Here is a 20,860-nt window from a genome sequence, read left to right on the forward strand (position 1 = left end):
CTAAATCGAAACGAAGATGCTCAACGTGCAGGGAAGCAATGGAAGCTGAGCCCAAGGGAGGGGAAGGCAGGACTGGAAGCATTCCATTCTCCTGCCTGCCTTGGCTCCATTCTTGGGGAGAAACTGGGACCAGAGGGAAGCCAGGACCTCTGCAGCCACAGCAAGGGATTGCTGACCCAACCCAGGACCCAAGAGCATAGGGAAAGGGAAAGACCTCACAGGAAATGCATGCCGCTCACCAGCCCCAACTACTCAAAAGTCATCAGACCAGCACTTAAAGTCATAGGATTTACCATAAAGAATGATGTTTAGACACAACACCCCCCCCAAAAAAAACATACACAAATAACATCCAATGCATTTTAGACCATTTTGTTTAAACTTTCTGACATTTTTTGAGGGTGCCCCTATGTCAGATTTTCAATTTTTTCTCTAAAATTCATTGGAGGAAAAACTTATTTTTAGGGGAGGTTGAAATTCTCACACATTCATAGAATCTCAGAACAGGGCTTTACTAGACACATTACACATTGTAAACTTCATGATAAAATTGCAAGCATAGCATTGAAAAACTATTCTGTTTCATCACAAACTCAATCAAGTAAAACAAAATAAACTTAGTCAAGAATGCCTTTTATTTCATAGTTATGTTTCTTCCCATGTGTATGATGAAACTGTAAATGCCCCAATCATTAAAAATTACAAAGTTAAGCACTATTGTATCAATCAGACCTATATCTTTATCAGAAGATTTAGAAGGAAAAAAAAAAAAAGTGTGGGGGGAGGTATTCATGCTATGATGCTTTATCCCTTATCAACACCTTCCTTTGCACGTAAGAAAAGAGCATCAGCCTAGCCCTCTCTCTGGTCCCCAGTGTAGCAAAATTCCCAGCAAGAGACAGGTGACTGGGTCCCAAACCTTTCTGAAACCTGTTGGAGCCAACACCTGCAAATCCACTGTAAGATCTGGAAACTTGCTGGAAGTCTGCGCAGGCTGGGAGCACCAGGCTGCTCTGCCTCACCAGCAGACACAGTGAGCTGCAATCTCCTGTGCCAGCATGGGGCCCTGCACAGCCTGCAGGCTCCTCCCGGACAGCACGCCACAGGCACCCCGTTTTGAGGTGACAAAAGATGGCCCTCATGTTGCTGCGCAGCCATTCTGTATTCAAGTAATTACCCCGGAAAGCAGAAAAGCTATTTGTTCTCTCCCCAGTAAACTTGCTCTCCTAGGTTTTCCTAACAATACAGTGAAACTTCCCTGCCTGTCATTTCAGTCACTTGTTTTATATTGGTAAAATTGCAAATCACAGAGAGCAAAAATGATGCCATATGTAATTGCTGCATAGCATCAGAGCGGTGCTGGCTACTCTCTAATTACATAGATCACTGTCGATATGGATATCGACAATAAATCATATTGACTACTTATATATCACGCTGGAAAGAGAAGTAGTTCGAGCTCAGTTGGCTACCCTGGAAAAAACTACAGGAGGACAAAGAAGGATTTACAATTCTTTTCTGCTAAAATGACATCATCTATGAGGAGGCATGCATTTTGATGGAGTACATTATAGAAGAACATTGTAAGAGTAAAAAAAAAAACATGGTAGGAGATCCAGGCAGCAAAATCATACAATTTTGAGCATCATAAAAAGGATAGTAGTGCTAGTTCACGTGGATTACCCACCACTTCTGGTTCCTAATTGAATCCTACTGCTGTACAATACTCATGGTATATGATTTATTATTTACATTATATATTATTTGCATTGCAGTATCCCCAGCAAGGCCTCCAGGAAATCCCGTAGGAATATTTTCATGTTTGGCTGAGTAGTTTTGCATCTGCATAAAAATATTTGCCTTGTTGCCTGAAACCTTGACTTCAGCGTGGAAATATACAAAAAGCAGGAAGCAAATCTGATCAGTCTGCTTTCCTTCTCCACATTAATTGAATATTTAAATAATTAAATTATAATAATTAAAGTTAATATTATGAAGAAAGCCCTAAAGTTACATTCATTGTGTCAAATTCCTGAAAGCACTTTTAAGTATTACTAAAGCCCCAAGTAACTGAAAACTCATTGACCTGAGAGCATAGGCACCTGAATCATAGACAGCCATTTACAATTTTACTTAATTTCTTTGCAGAATATGTCACAATAAAAATCAACTATGATTATATCTATTGTGTATGGCTGTGATCTCACTATGCATGCAATAGTACATACACATGAAACACATTCTGTGGTAACAGCTGGCAAAAAAAAAAAAGGTATTGATGTCTCCAGAAGAATAAAAATTTGATAAAAATATCCAGTGTGCAGTGTTAGTTTTTCTAATCAAGAATTATTGTAAGTGGAGATATTGTCTCTACATATTGCATGTTGGCATGACCACAGTTCATTCTTTTGTGAATAATATGGGCTAGCATTATACAAATCACAAATATGGCACTTAATTTTATTAAAGAGAACAACTGATGGAATAGCAGCTACAGCAAAGTTAGGATGGTAAATAGGTTAATTTTACCATTTTTTTCCTTGTGCCTCTCTGGCAGTTAATAAAGATACTGTAGGGAAGCCATACACTCGGTGACTGTGTAGTCTAGTCAGTTGATCCAACCAATTTCAACAGGGTTGAAAGAGGCACTACAATTCTGCAGAAGGAAAGGTGAATACAACTAAGTCAGCTAAGTAATTTGGCTTTACTATTTCCCTTGAGGAAACTTGAAAGAAGGATTCCTAGTCTTTGATTAATTTGGACCTGGAAAAACAAGATAATTGGATGAAGAAGTCAGTTAAACATGGAAGAAGGAATATCATAGATTAATTCTTACCAGCCACTTGACTGATATTACCCTATTTTCAAAAAATTAAAAAGCTCAGGTGGGAGTTGCCATTCAGAAAAAGTGAATGGCATATCTGGAATCTGGTAGGCAGAATATATATATATATATAAATGAAATAATAATTTGGTCCTGAGTCCCAAAGTATAGCAGATTTGTGTCATGATTAGCTTGCATTCATCCAAACCTTCTTCTGTGCTTTGTGCTTAGATTAGGTTGTGCACAGAACCTATTTTCTATTTATGCAACATCTGCTCTGCTTTGAGATTGTGAGCAAGAACGTTTCCAGGCTCCAGAGCATTATGAGATTACAGACTGGCAAACTGAGCTGGATAAAACAAGGATGGGCCCACAAGATTTAGGTTCAACTGAGATTACTTAAGATTCCAAAAATGTCTTCATTTCTTTTCAGCGTAAGTGATTTTCTACATTTATACCTCCTTGCATTTTCAAGAAGGAAGGGAAACAGAGTGCTTAATTAGTAAAAGTTCATCTAGTGCTGTTCTCTCACATGACCAGAGTGATAAATCTTGTGCACATCATGTGTAGTGCCATAATTAAACCATCAGTGCTGATTATTCAGAACTTGAAGAATCATCTCTGCCTTGTCATCCAAATACTGTGAAGCTCCCTTGTCACTGGGATGAAGAGGTGAGACCTGAGAGAAAGAGGACATCCAACAACACACGATGCCAGTATGGAAAACTACCACCCTGCAGGGAAGGTTTCAGAGATGAAGGGGAAAGAAGCTGCATTGCTATAGAACTGGGGGAGGGGAAGGTGAGGATGTCTGGGAAGGTACCCCCGAGAGGTCACCGTTTGGTGGGGAATGAAGGGGGGCTCTTTTTTCCCAAAGAGCAGTGAGTAACATTTGTAGTAACATCTGCAGTAAAATTAACACCAGTTCCTGTGAAAATCATCTACATGGGCTGCAAGACCATGTTTGGTTTGCAGCAGCAACAGCCACTATTTATGGGAGATGTTTTTTAGTGTGTTTTCTTTTCATAGCAACAGGCAGAAGATGACCGAGATGACAACCTCAGGGCTGACCGACAGGACCACAAAGCTCCTATCTTCCTTCTGGACTTGGCTTCACTGTCCACTACTCACGCTCACTAGCAAAGTGAACGTGAATTAAGGAGATGCTGCTGGTACTGGAACGGACAGTTCATCAGTCCCCATCAATGCTCTGGGAGCCCAACAAGCTCACAAAAAAAGCCCAGATCAAATTCACAAGCTGGCCAGAAAGGTAGTGGTTTACCAGCTTGATTATCCAAATACTTTCTGCTGGGTTCAATGGAATAACAGTTCACTGATAGCCTATAAATAAATAAATTCCTTTTTATTTGGCCATGGTTGAGGTTTTTTTCCCTTCCTTGGAGGAGACTGTGAGACAAGGAATGCCATTCAGCTAACAGGGACTGGCTGCAGGAAAAAGCAGCCAGGATTTCTCCCTCTCTCTATTCTTTACCCCCCCCCTCCCCCCCCAACACAATAGACCTGAAAACAAAAGACAGATTATTAGGTTTAAGTGTGTAGCCCATTCTCTACATAACCCTTCCCCCCTACTCCCACCCCTTCTTCGGCACATCTGGTAACCATGTGTGGCAAGTGCTAATGAAGACTTTCCTGAGTGAGCTACAATTAGTTCTGACTGCTGTTCGCCTCTCTCAGCTGTACTGAGGATAAAAAAACAAAACAAAACAAAACAAAATCTTCCCTTCACTGTTACTGAAACCTCCTCCTGCCCCTGGGATTCCCCCTCATCATCATGCTGTTGAAATTAAAACAAAAAAAGTGTAAGCAAATACTTTAAGGCTCTCTTCTGCCTGATATATATTTTTTTTAAATCAGTATTTTATTCATTTTGATTGAACACGACAGGCAGGCAAGAGTGTTTCTATGATCCTGTCTACAATAGAGGATTGTTAAACAGATGTCCATTTTTTTTTCCTTCTAGCCTGGCAATATTATACACATTGCAGTTTTATCTGCTTGGGCAGATCAAATTTGTGTGTGTGTGCATGTGTGTGTGCTGCCATTTGGAGTGATTAGAATAAGCCGCACAGAGGCAAGACGTATTGTGTACAATTAAGGCCATCTCTAGACCGCACATTTTTGTTTACTCTTGGTCTCTTCTCCTCTCCCCAATCAAGCTACTAATAGAGCTGTTTCAAGTTTCAACAAGGACCATATTAACTGCTGGTCTCCACATGAAACAGAATGCTAAACCCCAGCCGCTCCCGAAGATCTGAGCACAAGCCTCCCAGTCCTGTTTTACATTTCTCTATGAAATCGCTGCGGCCCTCACCTTCCAAACTCCTAATGATTCCCCCTAGTAGACAGTCTTGGCCTAACGTACTATTTCACAGTACGAGACTTTACATATTCTTTGCCATTTCTCCCAGCTATGTCATGCAACATGATTGCCACTGACCACCCCCTACTTGAAAGTATGTTCCCACTAAACAAACAATCTGGATAATTACTGTAGAAGTGATGATATCTGCATACATCATATTTCAATTATACCTTATTCACATAAAAAATGGGTATGACCCTCCTACGCCTTTTGAACAGTGCTGCATATTGAAATGCAAAAAACTAAGTTCCAAAAGCAGAACAAAAGCAAAACTGATTCTCTAAAGGAGTTATTCTCTTAAAATATACACGTATCTACTTGCCAAATGATTTCTCAGAGAAGATGATAGGCTGGAGTAATGCAGGGAGGGAGGAACAAAAGGGGTTTTAATCATGGTTCGGATTAAAGAGTTGTATAACAATTGCTCTCCCTCCAGGCATATATACTGTACACGCTCACTGTAAATGATCAGCATTTAAAGAAACAAAGTGCACCAGGAAGCATTTAACATAAAGACAGCTGCATATACATTAACACTTTATTAATCAAAAGATACTGTGCATCTTTCTCAATCTCTGTATGAGAAAACAGCACATGTACACACACAGCCAAAGCCAGGCAGGAATGTGACTTTTCCCTTATCCCACTTTTTAAGTACATAACCCAACCCTCCACCCTACCCCCTCCACATCCAAAAAAAAAAAAAAAAAAAAAAAAAGAGAGAGAATAAAAGCACGAGGCTCTTTCCCATTTTACTTCCTCTTAATCTGATGGCCTTTTTCCGGACAAAAATATTGTTTCATCTCTATACAGTCTTGTTTTCATCCACACCAAGCAGGGAGTAGAGCAAAGCTGTTGCACTCCTAACAATATTTTTCTATAAAAAATAAATCTTGCATTTTGAAAAAAGGCCAATTTTACTGGTAATGAATACCAGTAACTTAATGAGTCACTGCAGTCTACACTTTAAGGAGGAGCTGGTGCTAATGCGTGAATAATTATTGACACAATTAAGTGCCCAACACCAGGCCTGTTAAACTGCTTATGGCACGTGAGGGCTCCTTAATGGTCCCACAGTATTGTACCGAGACCCTAAAAGGTTTTAAAGTGCAGAGAGCTCTGCTTTGCTACTGCAAGGGATATTTGGACCTAAAATCAGTTCAGCGCTAGATAACATTGAATTGCCGGGGACTTACATCCTATGTGGGGCTTTGCCCTGTTGCTGAGCTGAATAATTAGCTATTTACAGATTCAGTAAACAGTAAGCTCACCCTTTGACCTGCCTTGGTATAGACTGTCTGGTTCGTAACCCTGTGAGGGACTTCCGCCTGCCTAATGGGCTCTTTGTGAACTGGTGCTGCTGCTGTAAATCAGGTGGCTCCCTCCCCATCGGCAGCTCTGAGCGTGGGATGGACCCCAGCCCTGCGCTGCGAACCCAGCCCTGAACTTAACGTCCTGGGAGGGCATGGGGGGACTGAGATCCAGCTCATCCACAAAAAAAATGGAATTTGAAAGACTGTGCTCAGTACTGGACTGAACGGCAAGTTGCCGAGTGGCACGTTTCCAAGCTGTTTCGTTGTGCTGTGAATCTAGCAGAGCTGCTGCAATGACACACGGTCACGCACCACCCCGAGCCTCCACTGTGTGCATGCAGCCCCCTTTCACTGGGGCGAGGTTTTTCTCTTTCTTTATTTCACATGGTGTGTGAACGTACAGATGTCCCAATTAAACACAAACAAAATCTTGGACCCTGCCGCACATTCCTGCCTTATCTCTGACAAGTTCAGCAAAATCACTGGAGATATTTGCAAGGCAACATTATCATTGGAAAAGCCGTAAAAAAGTCACCCCTCACAAATAACTCTTTACTGTGTTTCACAAGAAGGGCATTTACATCCTCCGAACGGACAGGGCTGTCTCTTTAAATTGAAACGCTGTGCCAAGACGCCTCATCAGTTAGCTTGAGAAACACATGCACACACGCAAAAATTGACCTTTTTTCTGCCATTCTGAACTCCTACTGACCTTCCCCAAGTGATTCCAGCATATGCGTAGGTCAATTAGATAGACGGACAGATAGACAGATGGGCAAACAGACAGACCGATCATAATATTTTATGTTAAAATCTGCACAGCCCTAGTACTGAATCTACAGTGTTATCACCAAAGGAGTCCCCAGTCCAGGGTTAATAACAGCGCATTAAAACTTGCAACTTCCTGGTTGTATGCTGGCTGTAAGGCAGCTATCATGCCTGAGAGATGCCGCCTGCACTAGGAGAAAAGAACAATCCTTTCTGATAGCATAACCTTTCTGGTCCTTCAAACTAAGAATGCCATTAATGGGAGAGGAGGCAGCAAGAAAAATTACAAGGAAGTTCACGATTAAGTGAGTTATAATCTAATTCTCTATGCAGCTATCCTGCAAAAGACTGCATGGCAAACAACCAGCTAGTAACCACAGCACGCGAGTCTCCTGCACTCCAGAGCTACTCCAGTGGATGGTGGTGAGACAACTTGCCATGAGGAGGAAAGACAGACAGCCTGGACAGATGATGCCCACAACATGCAGTAGGAGAATCCTCCCCCTTTCTGCCACAGTGTTTCTGCCTGGTCCTAGTAAACCACTCGATTGCTCTATGTCTTCTCACCTGTGAAATCCAAATAAAGATGCTACCTTCTCTGTAAGACATTTTAGGCATGTTCTCAGTTTAAATCTGTGCATTGTACTGTATATAACAAACAAAAACAGGAGAACCAGGCTGATATGAAAAATATGTATCTTGAAAAATACATATCTTGAATTAGACACTAATAAGCACTCAGTCCAACAGAGGAGAAGTCTTGGAAGAGTGATATTTCTACAAAAACAAACAAACAAACAAACAAAAAAAACACTCCTTGTTCCTGACAGAGTCATGGTCAGCTTTCTGGGACCTGAAGCACAGCTACAGCTTGACAGTGTCCTAGGCAATGAAATATTCCCACTGCTTCCACAGTTCCCACAAGCCAAGGCTTTACCTGAACCACCAGAAATGTGTAAAATCTGGGAAGATGAATACCAGCACATACAACGAACTTCTGAAAGTCCACTGAAAAGATATCAAGACTTATTGGGGAGGGGGATGCTAGAGAGAAGATGCACCCACTGAGAGAGAAGCAGCCCCTAAGCTGTGTATCAGACAGGAACTGGGGGTTCCATGTAACTACAGTGTGGGGAAGCTACAAGGGAAGAGATCCCTGCCCCTGTTCCCCTTAACTTAGGAGCCAGGCACTTACAAGTCTGGGCTTTACAGACATCAAATTCCTTCCAAGGATGTAGTGTCTATTTAGTTTTGTTTAGTAATGTAGCCAGTCAGAAATAAACCTGAGCACCTTCTGTATAGATTCAGGAGATGGCCACAAATCTTCTTCCCACCAAAAGAGTTCCTGGCAGCAACACAATGCATCTTCCAAAGTATTTCTGTTTTTCAAAAAAAAAAAAAAAAAAAAAAAAAAAAAAAAAAGAAGCTGCGTGAGCTATTTGAGGATTTGGTTCAAAGGCAAAAAGTTACTGAGTAGCAAAGCTGCAGTGGGCTTTTTCATTTGGCAATCATTGAGCTGCCAGGGAGAGTTTCAGTACCAGACCCTTCATAAATGTCTCTTGACCTCTTGCCCTATCTTGTAGCAGAAGACAGCTGCTCTAACACGAGCAGTCCTGCAAAGCTTGGAAGAGTTTGTGTATCAGTATTAGAGCAGGATTTCACCACTGTCCTGCTGAGCCCCATGCTACCAGCACAGCTGAGATCAGCCCGAGGTAACTTCCAGGCTGTCCTTTCTTTTCTGTAAAAAATGAAATGTGCAACAAAATATTGCCACATCCCATGGGTATATTGACACAATTGGGACTTCAACCCCAGTTTTGCTTTGTGTTTTTCAAATGGCTTTATTTATCTTAAGATAAAGCACATGTACTTTACCAATATGCTTAGGGCCTGATCCAGGGGCCAGCCATGTCAGGGAAGTAGAGCCAGTGGATATACTGGGCAGTGGGTCGTGCAAGGACAGGGCCCTCCTGAGGTGCTGCCCTGTGACTCGGCTGCAACGGGGATTAGAGAACCCTAAACACTTGCAGAATTAGTCCCCTAAAAAAAGAAAGAGATGATGAATTTTTTATTACTTGCAGCACTAAATGTATGTTTTAAAGTCAGCTAGTGTGAAAACTGCAGGGAAAATGAATCAAACTTTCGGCTGTTGGTCATAGGTTTTTATAATGTGAAACAGAAAAAAACAGACATTGTGTTTGCATGCTATTTCTGGGCCTTTTAAACTGTAACAGCATGAGTGGTATTTGCATCAGGAGTTACCATATATCATTGCAAGCAACATATGCATAGATGGAAAAAAGATGACGGCAGCAGCAGGTTCAGTGAAATCTCAGGATCTCTCTGTGATAGGGACCTGCTAAAGGTTTGGTTTTATTTAGCGTAGCTTAAAATGTCATTGGCATATGCGTTTCTCAATTAACACCAATTTAATACACTCCAGAAGTGTTCTATTCTGAGAATAGGCTTCAGAGTTTACAAAGGATCTAACCTGACATTTCAGTACAGGATATCCAGCCCCATTTACACTCAGGAAAACACATTATGAAGGTTAGATTTTTTTCTTTGGCATTGTGTAACGTTGCTTCTAATGATAAATACAAAAGTCAGAAAATCCGAGTGAATGGTGCTGTAGTATGGAAATTATGAGTCTCTCCAACCTCTATGAGTCACTCTTATCCCCAGACAAAACGGTGCATCTCTGCAAATGCAGAAATTCAGCAAGTGGATGGTTGATTTTCCTTCTCAGTGCCTCACTGACACAGTACATTTTGCTAAACAACTTCTCAATTGATAAACTGCAACTCACCAGTAGAACAGTTTATATATATATAAAAGAATAAAATGAGAAATAGCCAGTGCTCTTGGAAACCCTGGGCTTTCTGTCAAAAATACAAAGGGAGAAAGATTAACTGGTGATGACTTCCTAAATGATAAATACAGATGTCCAACATGAGCCCAGAAACCAACTACTGAAAAGCTGAAGGATTATTTATTAACCAAAAGGATGAATAAAGAATAGGGCAGTATCATTTCATATGAACTTTACACAGACTATATGAATGTCTGCAATCTCTTTAAAAAGAGCACCTGGCATTATTAATATTGATTTTGGAATATACAATTCATTAGATATAATGGGCCAAATTCAGCCCTGATGAAACTGTGGTAAATTCAGAGAAGCTGTACAAAAGAGAAATATCTCTCTTTAAATCTAGTGTAGTGTTTATTCTGAAATCAATAATAACAGAGTGCACATTCAAAAAACATCAGGAAAAAGGTTAAAGTAAAGCATTTCAAAGTTAGGAAATAGTAGTATTAAAAACTCGCCCATTAATTCTGTCCAGTTGTGTGACCATTCTATGCATTGAAGACGGAAGAGTATCCCAGGTTCTTGAAACTGAAAAGTGTATCACAGGGCATTCACACAAGAGGGCAGAAGTGTGACTGGAGGGACAACCTTTATCTGCCCTTAATTGTAAATGTTTGGCTTTGCAATTTGCTTTAAACATTGTTTTTTTCATGAACTTTCCTCCTTTTCTAAAGGGAAAAAAAAAAAAAAAAAAAAAGATAAAAACTAAATATATTACATACAACTGTTGAAACTTTCCAAATCACACCTTCCTGGCAAGGTTTAACTTTTGACCCTTTGCACAAAAGTCTACCACTTGAGCTTTAGGGTATGAGCTGGAGACTGCAGAAAATTTATCACAAAATAAAGGTACGGTCTGGTCTGTAGCCAGCAGATCTCAAAGCTTTTTCCCATTTCCTGACTAAATTGCTGGGGAAAGTCTAGCAAATGCCAGCTTAGGAAAAGAGAGAGACAGGAAATTTGATGTTCAGGGAGAAGTCTGGGAGAGTACAATGCCTTGTAACGCTCCTGTTTGGTCAATGTTGCAATGCAGTGGGGCATGCTTTCCTAGACCACGGCAGTGGAATGGTGACTTCCATAGCCTAGTTTCACCACCAGATTTGAGCAGACAAATCATACACAACAAAATCATACTTTTGAGCCCTGGATTTTTTTTTCCCCACAAATTTTAAAGGATGCTCAAAACAAGGCCAGCATTAATGCTTTTTGGTACAACAGAAACTTCATAAAGCAGTATCTGAGACAATCTAAATGCAGGGGACTGCTACTGTCTCTTGTAATAAATAATTTGGATGGTTATTCTTTTTAACAACATAGTCACATACACATATTGCCTTAGGGCATGAGTGTGTTTGTATATACCCATGTATGTAAACATGTCCTTGAAGACCCACAGGTTGCAAAGATCCTAAGCACTGCTTGCCAGGACCCTGAAAAATTCTAATATATAATGAGTTTATACTTTAACAGATGTCCAGAATCAAAAAGAGAATTTAATTCTTGATCAGGAATGCATGCTGAACTCTGCTATAGGGAACACTGAAATTCAGACTTATTACTCAAGATCTTTTCTCGGTCTTTAAATCAGAGGAAATCTTGTGCTTAGAGCTTCAGATTCTTTGACTCTTGTTTCAACTGCAAGCCTAGAGTTCCTCACATTGTCTGCTCTTTTGAAAACTGAACTCAAAGGACATCACTCTCCCACCAGGCACCCAAGAGGGTACTCATACCACCTAACTTTAGGCATCCAGCTGGGCTGTCCATAGAGTCAATGAAGGTTCCTAGGGGAGCTGCTCAGGAGTAGCCTACCTCTCTGAACTGACTGTACAGATGGACTCGGATCCTTCTTCAGGTACCTAAATTTGATGAAGTTAGATGTCGTGAAAATTTCATCCTCAAACCCACATATGCAATTCAGCCACAAGCTAATTCAATCCCAGATGAGTGAGGTCTGAGTTAAATTAAGGTTTTAGCTAAAAATGTACCTAAGTAAGTGCAGGTTTGGATGCCCTCAAGTGTTAGGTAATCAAACGTCCTATTCTAGATGCAAATTTGTCTAATCTACCTATAGCTTTCGTAGAAAAATTGGATTATCCTTTTCCTAAAGGAAGCTATAAACTCAATGTCCAAGGGTTCCTTATTTGTTTGTACCAATGAACCTGTCATGCTAACATACCTGTTTTGGAGTGTTTGGTTATAATTACTCAACTGTTTCAAGATTATACTTCATAAATGGCAGAGAACTTTACTGAGGTACGAATACCATGCCTGACATTTGCATATCGCTCCCCATTAAAGAGCTGCCTCCCTTCCTTCTCCCCAGCTCAGCTCACAACACAGAACAGTGGGAAATGAGTCGGCAACCACATCCTGCTAAAGCTACAAAGCAAATCCTATCAGTACAATGGAGCTATCGTGTTCAACCAGGCAAAGGGCGTGCCTAATGCAGGTAGTCCACCTGTGCTGGATTTACAGCACCTGAAAGAGTTAAGAGAGAGTTTTCAGAAATACCTAGAAACAAGGATACCTGCAGGGCATGCTCAGTTTGTTTTGAAGATGTGTTGTTCTAACAGTGGTTCACTGGTGGGATCTATTGCTATTTGATATCCTGCTAGACAACTCTGTGTCTGGAGTTGCAAGATCAGTTAAGCTTTCCATCAGGATGTTCACTTTGGCGATGATCAAACCCAGGGCCTGTCTGTACAGGCAAGCCCATGTGACAGACTGCAGTGTGACCACACTGAGTGGGAGCTGCGCTGCGTTTGCCCTGTCTGCGTGCTTCTTGCCCCTGCACGGGTGAGAGACAGCCCCCTGGCACCCAGGGGAGCACACTGCACCCACTCAGGACCCTCACTGCCTCCCCAGGCGAAATGGAGAGAAGAAACTTGTCTGCTACATGTTCATCTGCTTATCCCTACTGCTAGCCTTACTCCATCTTCATACTGCCCCTTCCTTTTATGTCCTTCCATACCATCTCTTGGGGACTTTATTATTATTGTTATTTAATAATATAAGTTGCCCTCCTCAAGTCATTCTCTAACCTCCTCCTAGGAGGACAGGAGGTGGAGCCCCATCCTGCTGGTTACCTCTGGATCCATTTGACTCAGCTGTTTCCCCTCTGCTCCTGAAAATGAACAAATTGTCCTGGAGGGCTTCACAATGTCCCTCCTCTGTACTAAATTCATCCAAGAACATTATCAAATTCATCCAAACCCACATGGTTCATGACAGAAAATTTTGCCTCTCAAATATGTTGTCAAAACCCATTTTGAACTCTCAGCACTTACAGCCAAGGCACTCAAATATTTTGTCCATAATAAAACTGACTACTCTTTGCTTCCTGTCTCTTCACCACAAAGGACTTCTCTTCACATCCTAAAGTAACCACATTTTCCTAATGGCCTCCTGTGAGGGACTTATGCAAAGCATTTCAACACTTAAATAAATCATATCCCCAGTTGTTCCCCGACCACTATTTTGCTAACTCTTCCTAAGGAGGAAGAAAAACAACCTAATTAGTTAATATTTGCACAGTACATTGAAGATGAAAAGTGCTAGGTCTGTTTAAACATTATTACAATACCTGGTGCGTTGCTTTCACTTCATCCTCCCAAACCGAACAGGATCCAAAAGTAGCCCTCTCTGGAAGCATCCCAAAGAGTCCCAGCTGCCCTCCCTGCTTTCTGACCTGCAGGGATGCTCCTTGGATGACATCACTCTCCGTACACACACATCAATATGCTTTCCAGAAAGAAAATCAAAAAAGATTCCAAATCCTAAATTTGTAGTTTGGCTGCACACTACAGACCTTTTCATATAAATAAACACACACTCAAAACTCTCAGTCATCTGGGGACAGACTGTGAACCCTTTACTAATACATTCATTCATATTCACTTCCACCAGCAGTGCTGGAATAAGGGCTCGCTGTTACAATAACGGAGTCACAGTGTAAAACCCATCTAACCGATTTGGGATTTTTCACTATTATGCAAACTAACCCAGGAATTAACTAAAACAAAGCAAAACAAAACAAAAGCAGCAATAACTTCTAGTCAGAGAGTCTCCTCAGTTCTGGAAGGGAGTTTGGTAGAGAAATGAGTAAGTCAGAATAAGATCAACTCTCTAATTTGCAACACAAAACATCAATTAAATAAATTCATTAAAGGACAATTAATATCTTGTACAGTAGCAGGAAATTCAGATACCACTTGTGCCGCGCAGGCAATGGGCTTGGAAGCTGGCTAGACCCCATGTTGTGCAGTTTTTATTGTTGAGTAGCTGGTATTATTTCTCTTTCATCCAATGGCTTTTTGTTTTCTGTTTTCAAGCGAGGGTTGCGGTTGTTTCTAACCCATATGTCTCTAGTTTTGAGCCGCGTGGTTTGCCCCCTCTGTCTCTCATCATTGCTTTTGGCCCAGTTTCTTGACAGGAAATGCAAGATTTATTTTATCTGGCCTGAACTACATTGTTCCTTCCTGACTACTGGTGTTACTTCACTCCAAATAACATGACTTTGCGCTTACTGCCTGCACAAGGTCAAAGCCTGAGGGTAACAGGCATATTTAAGAGAAACGGTGAGAGAAGGGAAGAATGCTTGAAAGGAAGAAAAGAGAATAAAAGGCAGAGGGAAGGGGGAGAAGTAGAAATTAAGTTGTGATGTAACAGATTTGGTTTGGAGGAGATCCTCCTTTTTCTATCAGCTAGCGGTAAGCTGAACTGCTGCTACAGAATAACTCGTTTGGATACTGCTTCAAGACAAGCTAGTGGCTCTGGTGTTATCAGTTAAAGCAGGACATTATCAGGTAACTCAGACTGTAAATTCAAGGAGAAAAATCTTTTACCAAAATTGATACAAGAATTTCAAAAACATTGCTCAAATATTATCAGTCTTCCTCTGGGCACCTGCGGGAAGAAGCAGTGCAGTGATGTCAAGTGCACCTCTCATTAAGAGGAAAGAAAGCTGAAGGCAAGAGAACACATTGATGCTGAAAACCAAACACAAGTTTTTAAATTAATTGCATGTGAGTTCATCTGGTGCTTGTGGAAAGCTTTGTAAATATTTGTCTTGTGTCATTGAGTACACACCAAATAAACTTATAAAAGGTGGGATGAGGTCTGCACTAGGCATTACAGCCCTGCTGAAACCCATGGCTATCAAGCTACCCAAGAGCAGAGCACTGCCTTGCAGCTGCCAAACTGGTTTTTGACTCACTGAAGGACTAAAAAAACATTTCTCCTCACACACCTGATCTAAAATGAATCCAAAGCAACAGACAACAGCTAATTCTCAAGTCAGCAGAGGTACATACCTTGCCAGCTTCCCAGCCTGCAGTACATTTACTACAGTGGGGGATGCAGTGTCAGTCTGCCTGCTTACTTGCTTTTATCCTTGAAATTAGACAAAAGTTGATCACAGCTTCAAATAAGCATAGGAGTGATGCTGCTTTTGTGTAAAACACACCCAAAGACTAGAATAAGTACCTATTTCAAACTGAGTTCTTCATCTTAGGCTGATCTCGAATTTTGTTATGTACAACACTTCTTACAAAGTTATTTCCCAGAAGTTTTTACCATGATGGTTCAGAAGGAACTCACATTCCTGCTGAAAGCCCACAGTCCCAAATTAGCGACTAACTAGCAAGACTATGGAGGCGTCTTGGGATAACTCTGCAATGCCTGAAGCTTTTGTGACATTTTTCTGATACCAGTCAAAACAAATTCTTCAGGATGGGTTGGGGACCTGGGAGGAGAAGGGAAGGGTGGCTCTTCCAACTACCCAAATGAGCATTAATAAGATTGCAAGTCAATAACAAATGAGCATTAATAAGATTGCAAGTCAATAACAAAAAGTAGTTCCACACTCCCTTTTGCTACCTCAAACACTAAAGCACAGTACTGGGCCAATACTGCAGCCCTGATACAAGTGCTGGCTGGCTCTATGTGGTGCAGAAATCTGGTGCTCTGCAGCATTATGCTCTGGTATGCACAGATGAGATCCTAAGCAATGTCCCAAACCTCTGCTTCCTGAGGCATCATGTCATGCTCCTACATGCAGCCAGCTAGTTGCCCTCTTGTCTAAAGAAAATCAGTTTTCTGGACCAGCAGGAAGATAATGCCTGGGAAGGCAGCTCTTGCTCCTTGTCCCAGAAACACAAGCAGAGGCCATGCATTGATACACATATCTCATTTATTTGGTCACAGCTCAGAGGAGGGTCTGAAAAATACCAGAGTTGGTACAGGCTCAGAGTTGGTATGAAACCAAATGACTGCAAGCAAGGAGATCAGGGCCTCCCCTTTCAGCAGGAGGATGCTTTTAGATGGACTCAGTTGCATGTTGAACTGTACCACTACTTAGCAAGGTGGGTAGAGTTTATACTTTGCATTTTGGGAATAGCTAATTAAATGGGGTCAAAATCTCTAGCTGAGGTGTCAAGGCATTGTTTTACTGCAGCACATGACACTAACAGCAGCCTGACTTCCTACCATATCCTGAAGACGACCCCTTTCTCAGCACCATTATTACTCCAGATGGCTTACCCTTTTGAAATAGCAAGTCTCTCAGTGTCCTTGCTTAAAAATTTGTAAACAAGCCTCGTGGCTCAATTCTGCTACCTTTTTGCTGGGGTCCGAAGACTGAAAAGCTTACCAAATTAAGAATGGCCATTTAGGAAAAATGGGATTAATAAAGAAATTAAAGTTGGCAAGAGCTTTACAACAGAGTGGTGAGGCAAATGTATGCAGTACAGTCTTCCTGAAGCTCACCTCAGCATTCCCATAGTGAGACTAAAACATGTGGATCGCCTTCAGCAGTGCTTTGTGCCCTTCAGAGCCTACTTATTTCATTGCAATTAGGTTTTACTGGTGTTTAACATTCCACGATTGCCCTACTTTACAGTCCCTTCATTTTCCTAGCTTAAAAAATAGCGATGTTGCAACACTGTAGTGTTTCTGTTGTGATTGTCATGATGGAAGCAGAGCCAATGCAATTTGCCCATGTTTTACTAACCGCCATCTGGCAGGGATATGGTGACATGCAAATCTTCACAGGACTCTTGTTTTTCAACTATCTGCTGGACAACTAAGGAGATCACCAGGCTGCTGGGATGAATGCCAGATGGGAGGCAGGTATGTTTATGAGTTTAAGATTCTTATTTTCTTTCAGTGCTTTCACATGCTGTTCATGGAGTGGCAGGAAAAGTGAAAAGGGGGAGGAGGGGATGAGTCAGTGACTAGACTACAACTGTTCAAAATCACTTTGAAGTTCTGCAAAATGTGAGCGTGTCACAGTCCACCTCTTCTTTGCAGTTTCTTCTCTTGGCCTTAATGCCTGGATGGAGTTTTGGGGGTTCTTCCTTTCCAGTGCTTTGCCTAATGTCCCCAGTCTCTGAAAGGCGAGCATGCTGCTGAACATGCAAGCAGTACTCAATAAAACATCCCCAACTGCATCTCTGCCTCCAGCTTGTAGCTCTGGTGAGCTCTGGGGTGATGGAAGGGTAGTCATATGCTGTGTCACCAGTAATTACAGGCAGCTGACACAGGGTGAGTGCAGCAGATGTCTTGCAGAGATACCTTAGAAACACGGAATTACAGTACCTTTTAATCAGAAGAGAAGTGCTCCAAGAACAAGAAAGGAGTCTCTGCTCCTCTCCCTTGACTTCAGGGCTGCTACAATGGTAAAAACTGTTGTGACAAGATGGAGAATGAGTCTTCTGGTTTATAAATGCCTACATAACCCATAAAAAGATGACAATGACATCAAAACTATTTAACTATTTTGAAGTTTACCTAAAAATTTCTCAAGAAGAAACACTAACTTCTGACTGATGAAGGGCCAACAGCTGAGGACAGTGGACAAAGTAGTCAATAGATCACTGCTCCTCAAGTTATCCAGGCTAAACTACCTTTATCTGGACCATGCTAAGGTCTCAGCTATGTGACACTGTTAGGCTCCCCTCATAGATCCCATGTTTCTGGGTCTCCTGAGGAGAGGCCCAGCTCTGGCTGATGGATGCAGCACCTGGCTGGCTCACCAGAGCTGGAGCCAGCACTGTCTCCTCTTGACATTTCAATGAAAATTGGCAGCTTCAGTAAATTCATCTAACAAACACTGATATAAACTGCTAATCCCTTTCACAGCCTACATACCTGTCCCTATCGTTTCACCCTGACTCACCTTCTCAGAGCAGGGCCAAAAACTAGAGTCTAGTTTTAGCCACTGTCATGACTAACATTCATAATGACTAATGAAGAACGATAGCTAAAAACACAAGATGCTTTAGCTCAAACTAAACATCCATGGCTCACCAGCTAGGGCTGTAAGATTCATATTCAGATCAAATGCAGAGGAGGATCTGTGGCGCACACTCACTAACAAGTTACATTTACAGAGCTATGCGCAATAAATCCTTATTATAGTCAGCTACTCATAACAAAGATTTCTTATGAGGGGGCTGCTTTGGAAGAACCCTGTGTTGCATCAATTAGGCAAAACAAACAACTCCTCACAAATTTTCCCCGAAACGAAAAACAGAGCACAAACAAACAAAAAAGTCCTTCACCTGTCACACCCAGGTTAGAAATCAGCCTGCGGTTATAGTTGAGGGCCCAGTAGGCAACGTACATGAGTACCTTTCCTTTCTCTCCCCACCCTAGGTAAGGCAATTACTATAGAAATTATCTGCTCGATTATTAATTAAATATCTATAAATTCACACACTCACAGACAGTCTCTCTCTCAATAGGCCTTGGCATAAGGGAGCACACAGAATTTTGGCAACAAGATGGGAGTGGAATAGGCTGCACAACCTAGACATGCCCAAGCCTTCTTGACACAGGAACAGCTTCTCTTCCCTATGCCAGTGGTTCGCTCAGTGCCAGCTCCAACGCACACCCCCCTTCCAGGAATGGCTCTCATCCATGCTGGCAAACAAAATCATAGAAAAGAAAATATGAAATTACTCTTCAAAATGTAAGTGGAAGGATGAGCACGGCGCCAAGTGAGAAGTATCCAAATGTGAGATCCCACACTGCTACATGTCAGTTGGAAATATGACACACATACAGAAAGTCAAGCAAACAGGTTCGTCCACAAAGGGAAGCTAAAGGAGATCATTTGCATTTTGGATAATAAAATATTTAAAGCAGCACTGAACAAATTATAAATAAAAACACTAACTGCAGTCACCAAGAACGCAAGCACCCTATGTGGAAGCTGGCCAGCAAACCCTGTCATTAAATACAGTATGATCAGAAGGAAATAGAAAAGTGGCTACAGACCTCTGAAGGCCAGCAGGTAATGCAAGCCAATTGGTTATTCAGTTCTAATTAAGGGATCCAGTACTTATTTTGGACTACTCATAGAAGAATAAAGAACGAGTTCAGGGTGAAGCAAAGTCTACTTTATTTAACAATCTGTGACTGATTATAAGGGAGCAGCAAGTTCCAGATGGGTGGGAGTGCTTACAGAAAACCTCTATTTTCCTACAACTTACAATCAATGCTTTTAGTTTCCATGCATTGCAACATTGCCACTTAACACTACAAGCACATCAGAACGAAAATGTGAAAACAGCTCCGATTCAAAATTTGGGGACTAAACAGGACATGCTTTTCCACTCAACAAAGGATGGATCTCAGGCTTCTAATTTTAGCATCTCACTTAATATGAGATCTGATTTAGATTGTTCCTCAGTCCAGCCCTCATCTCTGACCTAACTCTAAGAAACTGTTTAATTCAGTTGTGCAAAATTTGCAAGCTTTTTGTGGCAGGGATCATGCCTGCTTCTGCACTGTAGAAAAATCATAACGTGGATAATATTTTAACATGCTATTCACTCTAGCTACTATTTATTTGCAACTATTCGTTTTTAAGAGCCACTGTCATTTTGAAGTGAACAATCGTTTTGCTTTTTAAATTCATCTTATTCATGTCCTCATAACCACCCAGATTTATTACTGCTGTTGTGCAAATCACGTGAAGGCATGGAAATCCCAACAGCTTGTGAAAAATGTAGACTCTTTTCTGTTATAATTGCAAGTTCAAGAAACTTCATTTTTACATTCAGAAAAGGCAACACACTTTAACATTGTGATTCCTGTGATGTGCCTTTGCCTACCCCATACCTAATCCCCACAGTCTTGGCACAGCAGTGGGAAAGCAGCAGGACCATGAGTAATGCTAAAAGCCTGGAACTTAGCAGCCTTGATTCATATTCTGTGGAAAGAAAAAGAAAAGGTCTATGCTTGTCTCCATGCAGAGCTTCGAAGTAAGCCCTGCTAGACAGAGTACGCATTAGGCTTACTGTTTTTTTCGCAGCTCAGCAGAGGTAGGTAAGATAACATAGCACAACTTTCATCCACAAGGATTTCCCTAGGCAGCTGCTGTAAAGGGTTAATGACTGATGTTTCCATTAAATTCGACCTACTTCTCAGTTTTGCAGGAGCATGATATAATCCTTGTTTTGTACCTATTTACATGGACAAATGGAGTCATCCCATAACAAGTAACACACAACCCTCACTCTAACAAAAGGTCAATTCATTTTAAATGGATGCACACAGTATTATTTCTAGTTACTGTTAAAACAAACCAAACAGGCTAAAGCCTTCCTACACACTGTGCTGCTACTTACCAAGAATTAAAAGCTCTACATTCAGAACTTAATGGGCACAGGCTACATCTATAGGCATTTTTGTGT

At 41.3% G+C, this 20,860-nt stretch overlaps 1 protein-coding gene across 5 annotated transcripts in view; it reads right to left on the reverse strand.

Moving 5' to 3' along the window:
* Positions 1–20,860, reverse strand: part of SOX5 (SRY-box transcription factor 5) — a 657,473-nt gene that overhangs the window by 349,138 nt on the left and 287,475 nt on the right. Inside the window, exon 5 of one of the 5 annotated variants that reach the window (XM_035311614.1) lies at positions 9,164–9,328. The exons of the other annotated variants lie outside the window; for them this stretch is intronic. The gene's annotated coding sequence lies outside the window, so the exon portion shown is untranslated. The remainder of the gene's footprint in view (positions 1–9,163; positions 9,329–20,860) is intronic. 5 annotated transcript variants of the gene reach the window in all.

Source organism: Oxyura jamaicensis, chromosome 1 (genome assembly GCF_011077185.1).
Source record: "Oxyura jamaicensis isolate SHBP4307 breed ruddy duck chromosome 1, BPBGC_Ojam_1.0, whole genome shotgun sequence".
NCBI lineage: Eukaryota > Metazoa > Chordata > Aves > Anseriformes > Anatidae > Oxyura > Oxyura jamaicensis.